Consider the following 19,579-nt stretch of genomic DNA (forward strand, 5'->3'; position numbering starts at 1 on the left):
CTAGGTATCTTTTATGTCCGTGTTTCAAAACAATCTCGCCAAATTTTGACAAACTTTAAGCGGTGATTGGAGTTATCTCCCATGGCGCCCCCCTCCTCATCCGCGAAAAAACAAGATGGCCGCTACACGACCGATCTCGTAAAATTTTGATTTTCTTCTGTAAAAAAACTACTTAATCAAATTATTCCTTAACGAGTATATACAATATAATTGTTTTTCAATATTTTCATTTTTTAATGTCTTGATTAAACTGTACAAGTACCTGGTGTATGAATAAAATTAGCAAGCAAAATCTCGTGCCTATGTGTATTGTTCACGCCTTTGCATACCTTTGATATATGCATTTTTTTACTATTAATTAATTATTTATTAAAATAAATAGAATAAAGGAAAATTCCAAATTAACAAACAAAAATTAAATCGGACTTTTAACCAAGAGCCAACACTGCAAAAAACAAAGGGGTGAAAAAATACAGCAAATAAATGTTACCAAAGGCAATATAAGTTTCTGTTCTACCTATCTTGGTAAGTTTTTATTATATGTATATATATATATATTGTGTGTGTGTGTGTGTGTGTGTGTGTGTGTGTGTGTGTGTGTTTTAATATATTTTAAAGCGTTTTTGACTCCAAAGAAACCGCGTGTCCTCTCTATACAGTTAGCAGTGTTGGGACGATTAATGGGGAATCGGAAAAATTTGTGCTTATTTTTCGATGCCAAAAACGATTCCCTTAATTATCTTTTTTTCGTTTGATTTTGTTTAAAACAAAGTCTTCCACGGCTAGCAGTAATAATAATAATAAATAATAAAATATTTATTGATTTTAAACTACCAGTAAAGCTAAAATCTATAGGTCACCCCCCCCCACCACAAGTATGTTTTTGCGTTTGAGAAAATATATGCACATTTAACATGTGTTTTCACAGTAATCGGGGGGGGGGGATAACCATTTTCTAGTTAAATGTTCAGAGATTTATCAAGAATCGAAATCAGTAATTGTATCAGAATCGAGAAAAATATTGGAATCGTCCCATCGCTAATAGAATAAAAAGAAATCATAATTGCCATAAGCATTGCACAAGAATCCTCGATAATCTCTCAACAATCGAAAATTAAACAAAATATTGGTAAAACATTACGTTTTCACATGATTGATGACATTGGAGTGTGTTTCTGTCAGTATTTTCTTTAATTTTCCATTGTTAGGCAATTATCGAGGCTCAACTAGGTCTCTAATAAGACCACCATATTTTATGCTATCTTTATTCTTAATTAAAAACACTTTAAAATAATTTAAAAACATTTAAAAAAAAAGAAAGAAAAGAACTATCTAGGTAGCACAGTAACTTAGCTTGCCTTTGGTAACATTTATTTGTTGTGTATTTATTTTTTCATTCCTTCTTTTGCTTTGTTGGTTATTCTAATAAATGCTCAACCTTTCTTTCCACAGAGACAAGATAAATTTTTTTTTTACACGGACCACTCGAGGATAAATGATAATGATTGTAAGATGGCCACTGAGACAACAGCTTGGTGATCATTTTGGATGGAAATTGGGTAGAATTTGATTATTTATGGGGCCAGGAGTAAAATCTTTTTTCGTTGGACTTGAAGGCAAACATGTTGTAGTCAGCTGGGAAGCAGGCTAACAGAATAGAGTTCCACAGATGGACAGTTCTAGGAAAGAAGCCTTATTTGTGAAATTTGTGTTTAGAGAGTAGGGGGAATTGTTGGTAGTAGTTGTAGCTTGACGAGTGCTTTTTGTAAAAGTTTGGACAGAAACTCAGACAAACACTTCCCATGAAAATAACGGTAGAGCAATGGATGGCCTCGCAATGTCTGCTGAACATTCCATATAAGATCTAGAACATTCCATATAAGATCTAGAACATTCCATATAAGAAAACACTTACGTTGGAACAATTTAAATTAATATTCCTAACACATAAATAAATGTTGTTTATTTCATGTTAATTCAGCGATTTCATGTTCTTTGACGAGGGCCGTTATTTTCCGGATTTCCTTTTTATTTTTGATGTAAGGATGTCGATTGGTGAATCCTTTCTATCAATCGACGATCCCGTAAAATTTATCTTTAATGGTCCCGTGAATACACTTCTACAACTGGTGACTCCCGACATCAACAAAAATAGCAACACACAACCTCAACCTCGGTTCTATGAATGGATAAATCCCGATTATGGATTGGTTACCCCATCGATCGCACATCTTACACTGTGAAATGTTCCTGTCGGGCATTTATTCCGGCTGGGCATATGCCATAGCGGCTGCTACAAGTTTAACGTAAGAAAACCCAGCCCTCTTCACAAAATGCGGTGCAGGCGGCGGCCACTCTGGATCGTTGCAGGAGTTGCCATCAACTGGGCATTCTACGATAGGAACGTTTCAGATGACCGACAATAAACTAATATCCTCCTAAAGGAGGAAGTAATGCATGGGAGAATGCCCTTCTGATACTAAATAGAAACATATCTGATATCTAATCTACCTGCTTGGAAGGGTGGCCATACTTCATTCAAACAAAGCGGTCTGTTCCGAGTGTCAGATAAATTGGCGTGCGTTTGAAAGTAAACAAATAAATAAATAAATAAATAATAAAATATTATTATAGATTACATGGAGGGGGGGGGGGCTCCTGCAGCGCAACAATCTGCCGAGTGTAAAGGGCAGATAACTCTGTAACATCTGACTCAACAGCTATGACAACAACAACAAAAGCCGCAGTGGAAGAAAGAACATCTTCCACCATCACTTGATTCGTCCTGGAGGTTTTACATTAAGTAGCGGTTACTCTTTCCTCGCACGGGGGTAAAATCTATCAACAAGTACTACTCTGAGTTTGGACTTACAAGTACGTATAAATCACAATGTATTTATATCTTTCATTGTTTTTTTTTAAATACATTATTGTTTTTATTTTCTTCATTGTAAATTGATGGTGGTATATTGCAGGCAGCGCGCACCTGTGAGCACGTGACTCATACAAATCTTTGTAACTCTCACTTCCTTCGATGTCGCTAGATTATTAATGTTAGTTTAAGCGGTATTGTGTACTTCTGCAGTTTACGGACCGTGCAATTTTTTTTTTATATAGGATTATCAAGTTCACATCAATTTTTACGATATTTTTTGTTCATTATTGTTAGGTTAAATTACATTATAGTTAAGAAGGCTCCCCCTAAGATTGAGGTTCTAAATAAATAATTACAGCATTCAGATTCAGCACGCTCCGTAAATTTTATAAATACCCTTTTGCTTTCTTTGCTTGTTTTAAACAAACGTTTATTTATTTTTTTATATATATATTTTTTAATGTATCTGACTTAGCAGTAAATTCAATCACCAGAAATTAGTTTTAGCGTATTCAACAACTTAATTAATAACGTAGCAGAAAACGACGCGACTAGTAAGATAGTCATCATTTAATTTTTAAGATGAAAAAATTATTTGTATTTTTTTTTTTTTTTTTTTTTTTTTGCATGCGATTACACGTCTGCATCATGGAAAAATGTTAAAAGTATAATTTAAATTTTAAAGTAAGGGTTCAATGAACGTAAAATGATCACCCGCTTGCTTGACCAGAAAGCATTATTGTTCACTCAGTTCTTGGTCAGATAGCGTAGAAAAAAAACGCGTAATCACTCCTTTATATTTTCAAAATGACTACTATTGTGAAAATATAGTGGTTACTCGTTCTGTCCTCCTACACTACTTGGCGATGAACTGAGTTATCAATAACGCTTTAATAATCAAGTGACAAGTGACTGATACTTCAAAGTGAACCCCACTCTAAAATCTGATATTTCCAGGTTGTTGGTTAGAATAATAGAATCTCATTTTTATTTTTACGGTGACAATAATAGGGGCAAAGATGAAATTTTACAGTACTTGTGCATTTTTGGTATCGTGCTGAAATAATAACGTTATTTTGAAAGCCATATTTAACAAGGGGCGAGGATGGTATTTTCTAACTAATCTGTGGTGTGCTTTTTCACCTAACACTTTAACTAAAATAAGATATCGTGAAACTAGAATTTAACCTGAAAAAAAAAAAAAAACTTTTAAAATAGCGCCATACCAAAAATGCATGAGCACCAATTTTGCTATTATTAAAATGATCCTGAATTTTTTAAAGAACTATTTGGGTGCTTCTACAGAACTTAAAGTCGACTTTTGTCGGATTAAACTTAAAACTTAGAGAAAATAATAGTACTGATTTCAAAATAAATTAAATTAAAAAAAATAAAAATACAGATCAATTCAACTTCTGTAGAAGTACCATTATTTTATGTATCTTTATTTGAAAGGTTTCGTTTATATATCTTTTCATCTCGTCTACAATAAGTTGTTACATATTCTGTTTTGTTGTTTGTTTTTTGTTTTTAATGTTTATTCAAACGCTGTTTTAATTTAAAAGTGTTTGAATAAATTTTAAATCATAATTTCTAGAGAGAAGGAAGGGGCTGATTTTTACTTGTCTAAAACTTCATTTCATTTTTTAAAAATGCAACAAGCGAAGCTACTTAAGAAACAATAATCCTTAAGTAACTCTAATTTTTAGGTCTATCATCACAGATGTAAGGAAGGACGATTGACCGAATTTAAAAAGTAGGTGGAAAAAAAAAAATATTTAGGAACCCATTCTTAACATGAAGAGGGGATAGCGGTTTAATAAACAAAAGATAACGTAACACTTAATTTAACTGGACAATCCTATATAAAACTTATTCTATTCTACAAAGTGCTTGCTACAAGTTCTACAAAGTGCAAAAGAAGTAAAAAAAAAAAAAAAAAAAAAACTTAAAAGAAGTTATCTTTGGGAATGATATTAAATTGGAGTGTAATTTTAAAACTACAACTCGAATAATCGCATTTTTTTTAACAGAATTGTGGACGTTGAAAACGTAAACTAGCCGTATAATAATAAAAAAATAATAAAATAGTGACTGTTTTTGTTTAATGCACGATTGCTACTTGAATATTTTTAATGTTGTAATGCCTACGAATTCCCATTAATCGCTTAAAAATGATTTTCTTTCTAAAAAAAAATCAAACTACTTGCTCAATTTATATGATTTTTGGTGATAATGCAGAGAGTGATGATGCGCGTTATTTTTTAAATCGTATTTCAACGTTTAATTAAAGTTTTGTTTTGTTTATTCAATTGTAAGGTTAAAGTACAGAATAGGTATAAAACACCCTCCCCTCCCAATGTTAAGAATGGCTTTTTAAATAATAACGTTATTTCAGCACGGATCACTCTCTGCACGAGTACCGATTCTTCAAATTTTTTTTATTTTCGTTTCGTCACGACGTCACGGTACGTTCTTTATTTTTGTTTTCTTTGTATAGGGGGAAATTCTGGACAAGAACTAAAACATTAGTAAATTAGTTTTATATAGACGAATAGTAGTAATTACAAATAAGAAATATGAACAAGAAAAATGACAATCTTTGGAGCCATTTCTCGTCCAACGTCCATCAAATTCCAGATCGAATTCTAGTGACTCTCACTTTGGAATATTTCGTCGGTGTTTCAAATGAACTTTTGTTAAACAAACAAAAAATAATTTCACTGTTCAGGAGATGGAGTTCTAACTCTTAAACGATTTATGAAAATAAAATCTTAAAAATCTCGGGGAAAGCATGGCTGGATGAAGGGAGGGGGGCACTTGGTGTTGATTAATTGTTGAATGCGAGACGAGGAATCGGTTGTGTGTGTGGGGGTGACCTACAGGTATCAAATGTTTTAAAAGTGATAAATATGACATAGCTACATAAGTAAAATATATGTGATGGAATGTATCCATAAGAAACCATTTATTCGTAGTAGTACCGAAAAAAAAAAAAAACGTGATTATAACAGGCAGTCATGACGCACGATTTCAACCCGGTCGAAATGGACATATTCACGTTTCGACAATCAATTTCCACAGAAAATCTGAAATTTAAAACCTCAACATAGTCTTTTATTTCTTTATTTTATCAGAATTAGATTTATAAAAAAGAAGCTAAACGGAATTTTAAAGAACGATGTGATGATAAAGTTAAAAATTTAATATTTTTTGTGATTAAAAATTGCATTTATTTCAGGTCTGATCAAAGCAAAAGCACGGAAAAAATACGATCATATAATTTAAATTAGTTTTTTCGTCATACGATTATTAAATACATAAATATATATATATATATATATATATATATATATATATATATATATATTTATGGTTTATTTGTTTCGTTAATTTATTTTAAAGAGAATTGAGATAATTTGTGATCGACAGTTGATCTGTTGTACGTTTTTAGCGTCCTAAATTCTCTTTCAAAAGATGGTCGGTCATTCTTTACAATGTGTAGTTTTAAATTTACATTGCATTTTTTTCAAAAGATGTAACAAAGTACCGTGCCCTTTAAAAAAAAAAAATTAAAAAAATAGTACTTTTAAGCTAAATTCAAGTTTTACGGTATCTTTTATATTAAATCGTTAAGTGAAAGTTGAGAATAGTTACAAAACACCCCACTTCTCATGTTAAGAATGGCTTTCTAAATAATGTTATTATTTCAGCACAGTAGTGCACACTGCAGTGCATAAGTACCCACAGTAAAAATATCCATAAAGATTAAATATGGATTCATTTTTTTTTTTTTTTAAGAGAACTTAGTATTTTTATAACTTTAATATTAAAACAAGAATTACAAAAAAAAAAAAAAAAAATGGACTTGATTAATAGAGGGAGTTCTTCCCTTTGTGAGTTAAGGCCTTTTAAAATACTTGTTGAATTATGATTATTTGGTTGATTTATTAATCAGAAATAAAATATAGAAAAATTAAAACTAATTAAAAAAAAAACCAAAAAAAAACAAAAAAAAAAACCCTTGATAAACCAGAAGAGTACTCGACACTATGTTCCAGTGTGCCGTCCTGCATTCAAGTTTAGTTAAAATGATGTTTCAATCGATAACGCTCAGCCTTCATCTCGCTACAAAACGTGTAATGGTGCTGTCAATCAATATAAATACTAACGCGTCTTTCCACTCAATAATTGAAACGTAATTTCTTAATTTATCTTAAAAAAAATCAATTACTTGTTCTTATTTACTTGCTTCCCCACGAGGGCAAAGTGTGACTCAAGGTCGGTTTTTAATGAAGAGAAATCCAGTCCCCCCCCAAAGAAGACTCTATATTGGAACAAAAATTAAAAAATTTTCAGTCTATAAGGACTTCGCACTGAACAATCAAAGTGTAGTATCAGAACAGATATTACACTTTGTTCCTAGCCAAACGACAAAATTTAACTAAGCGGTAATTAGTTTCTATTACGGCTAACAATCACTCGTCTATGGGGTTTCAACGAGATGGGTAGACTGATCACCCACTCAGAAAACAGTAGTTCTTCTCCCTTTGTCAGAAACGTTGCTAATGGTATGTGAGAACTAAAGGATAAGATAGCAAGGCAAACTCCTAACTCTCACTTTCTCCTATTTTGTGCTTTAATCCTCATATTCTAGGAATAGTATTTCTGACAAATGGGGAAAAATTGTTGCTTTCTGGGTAGTTGTGGACATTTTCAATCCTTTCATAGTGTTCACCATTGCTCAACTGTAAATCTATCCATCTTTTAACCATTGTCTAGGATTGATTTTTAGTGCTGGTATGTGGTGACTCTGATGAGATTTAATAGTTTCAAAATATAAAGTTTTGTATTTTAGTTATTGTGAACAATTTTTTGTTTTAATGCTTGAAGAACTCCACTCGAAACAAAGGGAGACAATTCAAGAATATCATAAAGACTACAAAACGGCACACACTTTTCAATAATGATATCAAAACTATAAATTTTAATGATCATTATTATTATTTAATGATGTTTACTGATCTAATTACGAAAATTTAATTTTATAAAAATGTTTTTTTTGTTTTGTTTTTTTCCTAAGTCATTCATTTTCAAATAATGACAACTTTTATTAATTTCAGAATTTTCTTAGCAAGACTGTTCATTAAAAAGTTTGTTTGAAAAAATAAGATTGAACTTTAACATTTGAAAAACTATAAGATAAATTATCATCCCTGTTTCTAGTGGAGTTCTTCAAAAATGAAAAAATATTGCCCCCCCCTCCCCTAACTAAAATGTGCAAATGCCATTTTAGCTTTTATGGATATTTTTGTAGGCTGAAAATAATAATAGAATTATAGTAAATAAAAGAATAAATAAATAAACAAGCCAAAAACTATATGGTACCCCGCTAATGCCTTGAATTTTAGGATAAAAATTAGCCCCAAAAGTTGTTTTTCACCCCTAAAACACCCAAGGGATCAAGCCTCAGAATTTTCTTAGGGTCAAATATTACATTTCGAGATTATGTCCATGTGATTTTGCTTTTGGATAATTTCCAGCAAAATCTAATGGTTGGAAAAGCTTCTATGTCCTGAAAAGTGCTATTTTGGGCCATTTTGACGCAACCAGAATTTTTATCAAAAATCCGAGGATGTTACTTTCCCTCCCTTGTGTAGTTGTAAGTTCATGCAAAATTTCAGAAAAATGTAATGAGTAGTTATTGAGAATTTTTGAGACGAACGAACTAGGGTAAATTCTAAGGTTCAAATTCAACTAAGTCGGTGGACCAAAAATACAGAACCCCAGGATACGGCATTAAAAATTGGTTACAAAATACAGTACAGTATATAATACACATGTATATAATTAAATAACGTTAGAAATAACACTGTAAGGCAGGGTAAATACTGTAACCAGGGGCTGGAAAAAACATATTCCACATCTTAACCTGAAAAAAACGTATACTAGGATCACCATATCCCGGGGTTCTACTGTATTAAAATTGAATTTTTGGCACAAGTGCACTTAGAGTAGGTATCCTCTGCCTATCACCTAGCTTTTATACTCTTTCTTTGTCTGTAACCAGACATAGAGGTGCGATTACGGATTCAGCAGAGACACACACTGTTTAGCCTTGTCTCCTGACTAGAACAATAAATGCCATCACCTACTACTGTCTCATTCTCTTCCTCTAAAATTGGGTATCTAGTGGGTGCTTGATTGCCACATATGTTCACGTGACTATTTTGGGATACTTTAGTCTGACAGATTTGAGGGTACCAGTTTGACAATTTATCTGGCTGTTGTATTTCGACTGACAATACAAGAACCCTAACTCTTTGGTAGTGCTTAGAGTGACTGCTATATCATCAATTGTATAATATCGGGATGGTTATAATGCCATGTCATGCTTGGAAAAGGATCCTGCACCCATTTCCAGTGGGCTTTCCAGAGGCCACAATCTTGTAGATGAAGAGTCGGCTGATTGTGTTTGTGTGTCCAACACACATTAAAACTGAAAAGTTTAATATGAACAGACATCTCGCTGCTCAACTCCCTACATTATGTCCCTGTAGATACGGTCCTTAATAGTAGCCCTTTATGTACAAGTAGCACTGTGCCTTGTTTGGGGTGAATAACAAAACTTTTTAGTAAAACTTGCGGGGTATGCGCCGTTTTACGGTTGTTGTAAATATGAAACAGAAATTTAAATTTTGTTCCATTTTAATCTTTTTTTTTTTTTTTTTTTTTGTACCGCCCAAAAATGAAAGTTAGCGAAAGAATAACTTTCAACAATCACACTTTTTATGTATAAGACGTTTTTTTTTATATATAGAAATAAAATTTTATTAACAAAAACGAAATAATTCAATTTTTCAACGAAAAAAGTCAATTTGGTATATCTTTTTGGTATTTTTTTTTTTTTTTTTTTTACATAAGTCCAACTTACCGTTCACATTGAAAATGTCGACTTTTATAGGTTTTTGGGTACATTTACAATGAATAAACATCCCCAACCTCCCCATGTTAAGAACGGCTTTTGGAATAGACACCCTAACCTTGTCAGCATACCTGAAAACCTATAAAAGTTGACATGTTGAATGTGAATGATGAGTTAGACGTAATGTAAAAATGTACCAGATTTAAAACGGAACGAAATTTAAATTCCCGTTCCATTTTCACAATAACCGTAAAACAGCGCATACTCTGCAAGTTTTACCGAAATTTTAAACTATGGCAGCAGTGGCGGCTCGTGCCTGAGATTAGTGGGGGTGCTGCTTCAAAAATTTTACATATTTTTTTAATATCGTGTAAAGGAATTCGAATATATAAATAAATATTTAATCAAATAATAAACAAACATTCAAATAAATATTCAAATATATAACAAAGACAAATAATCAATCAGAAATGGATAATACGCAAAAACTTTTTTATTAAAAAGATTTTTTAAAATTACGTACACTTTACAGAATAAAAATAATATATATATTTATTCCTTTTAAACTTTTCAGATTAAATAAAAGTTTGCGTTTTTTTTTTGTTTTTGTTTTTTTTTGCAAACAAACGAAAAACATTTTTAAAAATAACTTATTTTTTATAAAAACAAAAAAGAAAAACTTTGAAATTTATCTGCCTCCCTACGAGTGTTTATTTAGGAGTTTAAAATTTGAAAATAGCGTTTTATTTAATAACAGTTTTATTTACAAAATTTATTTTTTTAAAGATGTATTTATAACAAAACGTATTTGTAAATAAAATGCAAAATAAAAAAAGTTTACATTTTTATATAGTGAGCAAACAAACAAAAATATTTAAAGATACAAAATTTTATTTACAAATCTTTTAAAAACTTGCTTTTTATATAAAAAGAACAAATTTGGCTATTTACTGACCTTCCCATGCCGGTAAAGATCGACATAAAGTGGATAGTTATTATAAGAAAATAGGATGTCATATATAAGCATTATAAAACATCGAATTTTAATGTAGCTTTCTTCCCCAAAAAACAAAAAATTAAAATTGTCTCAGTCCAGAAGGATTTCTAATTACTTTTTTTTTAATGCGTATTATCTGACCCATCTACTAACAAATTCAATGTAAAGTTTAAAAATGCATAATTATTAAAAAAAGATTGTTTTTTTTTTTTTTTACTTACAAACACATTTTAATTAAAAAATCTTGTGTAAAAAAAATCCATTTTTCAAAGTGTAAAACTTCTAACATTGTCCTTGTCGGAGGCAAATAAATGCTAATTTTTTTATATCTAAAACATACACGCTAAAAAGATTTCTAACTAAAATATATTTTCAACATAAACTGTTTCTTCGCTTTTTTGCTTCTAGGAAAAAATGTAAACAGTTGTTTTTGTAAAGTTTAGTTGTTGCAAAATAAATAGCATTTAAAACTACTTTAAAGAAACAAACAAAAAGGCAGGTAGATGGAAAAGTAACTTTATTTTTATGGTAAAATTTATTTATTGTATATTTGGTTTTTACTCTTGGCCGCGTGTTAGCTTCACTGCTAAATTCCCGAATACTTTTAATAAATAAAAATAAACAGTTTCTGCATATTATATATTTCCGTCTGCTACCAACTTAAATCCCAACGCTAAAAGTGTGCGTATTTAAAAAAAAATAGCACAATATTTTATGTACAAGAACACGTTATGTGCAGATTTTAATAATAATTTTAAAAAATATAAGTAAACCTCCTTTATTTTATTTTTTATTTTTTTTTTATTTATTTCTTTTTTTTCAATAACAATGTTATCATATTTATACAGGCGCACACTCTAAGCAAACAACGAATTTCACGACACGGAACTGCGCCGAGCGACAGTTCTTCCAGCAGCTTTCATCGGCTGCCGAAAGCGTCTAATCCGCGCATGCGTACAAGAGAATTTCATTAAGAAAGTGTAACTGTGAATTTAACAGCTCCAAGCAAGTTTTATTTTTATTATATGAATTTGGAGATACCGACATTAAAGTTAATGATTTTATAATGTACACATAGAAAAAAAAAATAAATAAATAAAAAAATAATAATAATAATAATAATAAACAAACGTATTATTTTTAATTTTATCATTAATATTGTGTAGAAATAACTTGGGGGTGCTGCAGTCCCACAGTTCCATGCACGAGCCGCCACTGTATGGCAGTATTTTTGTTTTAATTTTCGAAAGATTGATATTAGTGAAAAGGGAAGACAATCCAAAATTAATGTTTTTTTTGTTCTAAATGTACTAAAATGACTTTTACTAAACTTTAACTAAATGTACTAAAATGACTTGCAATTATTAAGACTTTTTATTTAATTAAAGAAATTTTGGGGCTGCTTTAGTATGATCCCTATCCTCAAAGTTCTACTACTTAATTATTTCTCGACATTATTTTATTCTACACTAGCGAGGGGTACCCGGCGTTGCCCGGGTGTTTGGAGGTGTGTGTGTGTGTGTGTGTGTGTGTGTGTGTGTGTGTGGAAACTCCGGTGGTGGTGGTGGTGGGGGGGGGGGGGGTTAAAAAAAAAAGTAAGTATGAGGATCGAACCCGAACCCTTGAGGCAAATTAAAGTGTGAAAAAAAGTGTGACGTTAACCATTGCCCCCACCGCGAGATGCTAACGGAAACTTGTTTGAATTTATTTAATTACTTGGATTTGGCACATGCCCATTTTAATGAGTTAATGAGGTCAAGTTTGACTGCGGGATAGTATTTCATTTACTGCGGAACGCTTTTTTTTATTATTTTAAGATGTTATAGGAAAAAGACTAACCCACATGCGGCGAGCGACAAATGTTGAATATTTATCTTCCCGAAATCGAGCAAATTAAATAGACAGGCGAGCTTCATTGTTAACTGAGATATTATGATTTATATGTGATATAAAAAGTTGTGAAATGACAGACCACTTCTCTGAAAAAAGCCTTTTGTAGACATACAGAAAAAGCGAACACACACACATACATACATACATACATTTTCGCTTTTATATTTATAGATATTCTATTCTATAAAATGTGCTAAAAAATACGTAAACAAACTTAAAACAATCAGAATTAATTTCGGTCGTCAATACTGCAAAATTGAAGCATTAGTTTAGTAAAAAAAAAATATTAACAAAAACTTGTTCAATCTAGCTTTATTTATTTATTTTAATTATTTTTTTAGAATCATTCATATTGAGGTAGGAACAAAAGTGAGTGTAGGAATCGCACTATAGTAGCACCGAAAGTTTGTTTACAATTTGATTAATATATACAAAAAGGTCCATTTACTTTTCTATTTCATTTATTTTTTATTAGTCCTCGCGTGAAAGAGCAGGACACAAAATGTTTTAAATAATAATAATAGAATAACAATAACAAAGACTTTCGCTGGCGAGGACTACTGTTGACCGTAACCAGTTATACAATCCTTTTGAAATTTTCATCTCTATTTTTCTCGTTATGTAATGAATATTTGTTAATAAAACCTATGAAATATGTTCCTTATTAAATTTTAAAGATTTTCTATTCTGAAAGAAGTTTAAAAAAATGTAATCTAAAAAAGTTATTTTAAAGTTTTTGTTAAAAAAAAATTTCAGATTTTCTCATTATTCAGACCTGTAAGAGGAAGCTGCAAAAAATGACTTGTGGTGTGAGGAGAAATACAAACTGAAACAGAATATTCAGACCTGTAATAATACAAAGAGAGGGTTGCAAAAATGAGTTGTGGTGTGAGGAGAAATACAAACTGAAATAGAGAGGAGTGTTTTAAAATATAATCTTACAAAGATAAGATACAAGTTAGAAAAGCATTTCATCCAAGGCATAAAAATTGTTAAACAAAATGTTTTTACTATAGGCTTTAAAAATAAAGGTACAAGATTCAATTTGAGATTTATTTATGTTCAAAGTGCAAAGGTAATTCAATTTAAATGAAATTTTTATACCTTACTTTGTAAAATTTATAAAAGTGCACTTTGAAGATAAATACATTTCAAATTGAATCTTGTACCTTTATTTTTAAAGCCTATAGTAAAAACATTTTGTTTAACAATTTTCATGCCTTGGATGAAATGCTTTTCTAACTTGTATATAGTATGATTCTTGCAAAATCTACAATTAAGAGGTAACCTCATTTGCATATTACATTAAGGAAAATCGATTTTACTAAGTAGCTGTATGTTAGTTACTGTTTATACCGAGATGATTGTTTTGTTCGATTTAAGATTGTTATTTAAAATTGATTTACATTGATAATAGATTTAATTTAATTTGAATTATTATTACCGACATCGATTTTTTTTTTTTTTTTTTTTTTTTTTTTGTAGAAACAGGTTTAGAGTTATTTCCCCTGTTGTCTCATCTGTTAACATTGGTTTGTGTGTTTGTTCGCATATCCCTTAAAAACTTGCGTCGGCTACATCAGACTGGGTCAAAACTGGTACCATCTGAAAAAGCGATGCCTCTGGCACATAATATCTGAGAATTAAACAGATTAATTTTGTGGTGGTCAACTGGATCACTCCTTGCAAGGGGGGCACTTTCCGTGACACCATTTTTTTGCAAGTCATTTAGAACGGCTTTAAAGCTTCAATCATTTATCAACCAAATTTCAAACAATTATTACAGTTTATAGATCACCTTCTCAGCTATATTGTGAAAAAAAATTTTCAATTTTCGTTCAGTAAAACAAGTTATGATGAATTTACTGGTGTTCAAAAACGTAAGAAGGTGGGCAACGTTTTTTATGACTGATTTCCATAGCAACCACGTCACTTCAACGACTACTGTTACTACCAATTCACCATTCTCGCGAAAAGAGAAGTAACAAGTGAAATGGAATGAAAAGGAGATTACAATAGAAAAATGCAAGCATGAAAAGTAATATGGTTAAGCTTAAACATAGAAAAGTAAAGGACTAGTTGTCTAAACTTGAAAAGGAAAAGATTCTAGTAAAAAATATAAATTTATAGCATAAATATTGTAGCATAAGGATTTTTTTTTTAAATTCAATCTAATATATATATATATATATATATATATATATATATATATATATATATATATATATATATATAAATAAAGTGAACATATCTGTGTGTGTGTCTGTGTACATTTCCCTACGCAATAACTCTGTCAATTTTTAGTCTACAGACTCGAAATCTGATATACAGGGTACTGAGATTTGGGAAAATCTATGTGATCGGTTTTCGGACAGAAATTTGGTGATTAAAGGGTCAAAGTTCAACGATTTGACCTTTGAGAACTCTACCAAACTCCTCCGATAATTTTGGGTCTATGCACTTGAAATTTTAGATATAGGTTCCTTGGACATGAATCTAACTTAATAACTTTATTTGAGCCCAAAACAATGAATTTTAAGGGATCATAATAGGAGTCAAAGTTGAAAAAAATTTACTTCTGCGGTCTCTTCCAAATTACTCGGACAATTTCTGGTCTAAATATTTGAAATTTTACATAAAGGGTATTCAGAGATAGGGCAAGCTTTTTCATCAGTTTGAGTCGAAAATTTTTAGTTACCAATATATAAATGTATGTATGTATGTCTGTTTGCATGTCTGCCTTAAACTTTCAATAGAGGCGACGGATTTTACCAAGATCACTATTTTTTTAAAGTTTGATCTTTCCGATGACAAATATCGAAAAATTGACTAAAAACATTAATATCTTCCCCTTCAACTAGGCACTTTTCTACGGGGGGAGTGGGGGTAACTTTTTTCGCCGATATTTTTGAAAGTTATCCTCTCCTTTAGATTGTCTAGCCTTAATTTTAAAAAATGTTGCTCTGGTTTGGCGGTGGTCATTACAGCATAAACGTTAGGTTTTACCTCGTTCTTTTCCTCCTTTGCGGTACGGGTTCAAGCCTACCTTCCTACTACCATTTTTTTTTTTTTTTTTTTTTTTGCTCAACATACACATCCAAACACCCGGGCAACGCCGGGCTGAAATGCTAGTTTATATTATATAATCAATTCTTAATGCTGCAATATTTTAAGTTAAAAATTTATATTTTTTACTAGAATACCTTGTCCTTTTCTTTTCCAGTTTTAACAACTACTCCTTTACTTTTCCATGTTTAAGCTTAACGATATTTAAGCTTAACCATATTACTTTTCATGCTCGTATTTTTCTATTGTTGTGTGTGTGTGTGTGTGTGTGTGTGTGTGTGTGTGTGTGTGTGTGTGTGTGTGTGTGTGTGTGTGTGTGTGTGTGTGTGTATATTTCCCTACCAAATAACTCTGTCAATTTTCAGTCTAGAGATTCGAGATTTGACATAAAGGGTATTGAGATCTGGGAAAATCTTTTTAATCAGCTTTTGACCAGAAATTGGCTGTGAAGGGGTCAAAGTTCAACGATTTGACCGGTGATAACTCTACCAAACTCCTCTGCCAATTTTGGTCTAAACACATGAAATTTTAAATATAGGTTACTTGGACATGGATCAAACATTTTAATTTGATTTGAACCCCCAAAAATAAATTTTATGGGGTGAAAATTGGGGTCAAAGTTTTAAAAAAATCTTACCTCTGTGGTCTCTACCAAATTACTCAGCCAATTTCTGGTCTAAACATTTGAAATTTTACATAAAGTGTATTCAGACATAGGACAAGCTTTTTAATCTGTTTGGGTTGAAAATGGGAACCGCCAAGGGGTTAATGTTCAAAAGATTTGACCTTTGCGGTGTCTAGCAAACTACTCAGCTAACTTTGGGTCTAAGCATTTGAAATTTATACATAACGGGTATTCAGACATGCAGTTTTGGAAAAGATTTGGCTGCCAAAAGGTCAAAGTTGAAAGAGTTGACCTTTGCAGATTCTACCAAATTCCTCTGCCAATTTTAGATGTAGACGACTTGGACATGGATAAAACTTTGAAACCAAAAAAGGGTCAAAATTGGGGTCAAAGTTAAAAAGATTGACATGCGATCCCAACGAAATTACTCAGAGAAATTTTGGTCTAAACATTTGAAATCTTATGTAAGATTTCAAATGTTTAGACCAAAATTTCTCTGAGTAATTTCGTTGGGATCGCATGTCAATCTTTTTAACTTTTTGTATTCACACGTAGGGCAAGTTATGAACAGTACATAGGGCCTGAGCAAAGCCAGGCTGAACTGCTAGTATATATATATATATATATATATATATATATATATATATATATATATATATATATATATATATATGAGAGAGAGAGAGAGAGAGATAAACGGGGGTACCCGGCGTTTCCCGGTTGTTTGGAGGTGTGTGGGTATAAGGTAAAGAATAAGCGAAGCAGTAACCCTGTTTGAATAAGAAAAAAAAATAAAATGAAAAAAAAAAAACGATGGTAAACTTCTTTACAAAATTGGCGAAACCAAAACCGCTAAAAAACAGCGAACAAACGTAAAACTTCTTTAAAAAATAAATCGAAAAAATCAGGGAGAAAAACTAAAACAAAAAAACAGCTAAAAGCGAAAAAAAAAAAAAAGAAAAGGAAAAATGGCATAAATAGCCCTTCCATTTGGTTAAGTCCATTCCAGGTTTTTTAAGCAACTACGAAAAAAAAAACAAAAAAAAAAACAAACTGGTGTTCTTTCGTAACTGTCCTTTGTGAACAGTGTAAAGTGGTGGCGAGGGGGGGGTAAGGAGGAATTTATTAGAGAGAAAAGATTTGACCACTTCCATTGATGTTAACCGATTTTGGCAGTGAACTCTCACCAGAAAAATATATAGAAATCTACGATTATCGAGGAAGTGGAGAGGTAATAGGCCTATAACACACCTCAGATATCGTCTGCAGTTTGTGCATATTACATGAAATGTCTTGATTTTCAAACCTATTAAGGTCAAAATCAGGTGGGGAAAAATAGTAGGAAGGATAACTAAACATGTCCCTTTTTGACTGTTGCATTTTATGTTTCTACAGTTTAAATTAATTCATTTGGTAATGAATGTTTTTTGTTACTGCATTACTTTATTAAACTTGTTTTGAATCACCAAAGTTTGGTTAGAAAAAAAATAGAAAGAATTTTGGATTGTCTACTCTTTATGCTCATATCGCTCTTCCGAAAATCAAAACAAAACAAAATAAAAAGTACTTCTGCAGTATACCGAAAGCTGCTATTGTTAGAGGGCGATGATTCCAATTTCTTCTTGATCAAATAACACAACAAATAATTATCAAACAAGAAATTTTTTTCCCGAACAGACAATTATTTGAAAACCAAAACATTTATTGTATAAAAATGTATCAATATATGATGGTAAAAACATTTATTTAAAAGTTTGCGTAAGAAAGTATTAAAAAAAACAAAAACAATTTTATAAAACAATATTGGATTATTATAAAGTAGAATTGTTTTTTCAAACAAATAATTTAAATGAAACATTTTTTTCGAATTAAAGTAACATTCGATCCCCCCCACCCCGGAACATTTTGACTTGAAGTAAAATTGTGGCTTGATGTGTCAACGAAAAGTCTGCGTAAGGAAATAAAATTTAATAAAACCTTTTTCGAATTAAAGCAATATTGAAGGGTCAAGAAAAAGTATGAGTTATCGTCCCCTGTTCTTTGACTGAGAAGTGCCACCTGGCAACAGTTTAGTAAAACGCTTCAAAAAAGATGGCCGTATACTGCAGGTGCCGTTTTTTATGATTAATTTTTGTCAATGTAAATTTTCTTGAGGAAAAATGATAAATTACATGTATACCACTAAGAAATTGAAAGTGAAACCGTTTAATACACACTGACTTTCGTTCATTATTTTCTTTTATACAAAAATGTATGAAAAATAAAACCACTCCCCCAATTCAAGGTTCTGATTACTTCCTATTTCAGCTATCTAAATTATTTAAGATGTAAAGTAAATTTGTTTCTTAATACCTTCTGCTACGATTCCACCCTTCCGATCAAAAAAAAAAAAAAAAAAAAAAAAAAAGAGATGCTACTAAAATTTTAATGTTTTTCGGGAGGGTGGGGTGTAGCTGGGGGTGTTGATCTATTATATAAATAAAAATTCTGTATCTGTCAAGATAAAAGTACAAAACAACACAAGACACACTAATAAAGCTGATATATTATTTGGCGTTGCTTGGGATAAATAATATCTAATTAAAATAAGTGAAGCAATAAGCATGCATGGTCCCGAGTGCATAGTGAATGATGAGGCATAAAAAAATGACTAAGTTCAGCACCCTTCCCCCATTTAGCCCAAAGGTTCACAGGGGACGACAAATCCTGGTGAAAATGAACTGTAGTTTTAAATCTTAACATATGTAAATTTGAGTTCTGCACAATGCAAAAGAAGAAATGACCAGTGGTTATTTTTTCACTTTGAAGTAATTTGACGTTCGTTGAGAAACACTAATTTTTGTTATGTGTTTTGTTTTTCTACCTTTTCGGGGTTTATTTTCATTATGGTTTTAAATATGTTGATAATGATATGCATATGCCATTTTCCTTAATTTTTCATTAATGCCTTCGTTCGACCCGTGACTCGTCATTATAACACGATCCGGACCATGAGGTCCAATGAGTTGCCTACCCCTGATCTAGACTGAGACAATTTAAATTTTTGGCCAAATGCAGAGTGTCCCTTTTTGGGAAACTGAATTTTTCCAACATAAAAAAAAAACAACAAAAAAAAAACAGTTTTTTTCCTGACGTTGCCCTCGTGGATAGGCAAAAGTAAATATGGAAGTTTGCAGTTGAGCTTGCTTTTTAGAACCG

General features: G+C 31.3%; 1 protein-coding gene across 2 annotated transcripts in view; it reads left to right on the forward strand.

Annotated features, from left to right (window-relative positions):
- Positions 1-1,389: 1,389 nt before the first annotated feature.
- Positions 1,390-19,579, forward strand: part of LOC145277932 (coiled-coil domain-containing protein 102A-like) — a 100,389-nt gene continuing 82,199 nt past the window's right edge. The window contains exon 1 of one of the 2 annotated variants that reach the window (XM_080130008.1): positions 1,390-2,874. The gene's annotated coding sequence lies outside the window, so the exon portion shown is untranslated. The remainder of the gene's footprint in view (positions 2,875-19,579) is intronic. The other variant, XM_080130009.1, reaches the window with a different exon arrangement.

Source organism: Euprymna scolopes, chromosome 6 (assembly GCF_053919585.1).
Source record: "Euprymna scolopes isolate OS-2025 chromosome 6, ASM5391958v1, whole genome shotgun sequence".
In the NCBI taxonomy this organism is placed as follows: domain Eukaryota; kingdom Metazoa; phylum Mollusca; class Cephalopoda; order Sepiida; family Sepiolidae; genus Euprymna; species Euprymna scolopes.